Below are 222 nucleotides of genomic sequence, written 5' to 3'. Positions count from 1 at the left end.
CCGAGCAATGCCTGGGGTGCCCGTGTCCCACCTGCCGGGAACTGGTGGAGGCGGTGACCCCAGTGACACGGCCCTGAGTCACACCGGAGGCCCCGGGTGACAGCCCGTCTCCGGCACACGGAGCTGGGCACATGAGCCGGGAGGGATGCTTGGGGAGAGGTACCCCATCCCCAAACCAACCCGTCCCCAGGTGCGGCGGCAGCAGCGGCAGGGGCGGCGGGG

The sequence above is a fragment of the Haliaeetus leucocephalus genome, unplaced genomic scaffold (genome assembly GCF_000737465.1).
Source record: "Haliaeetus leucocephalus isolate CR32 unplaced genomic scaffold, Haliaeetus_leucocephalus-4.0 Scaffold273, whole genome shotgun sequence".
Lineage (NCBI taxonomy): Eukaryota > Metazoa > Chordata > Aves > Accipitriformes > Accipitridae > Haliaeetus > Haliaeetus leucocephalus.
Note: the sequence above shows the minus strand (reverse complement) of the source record.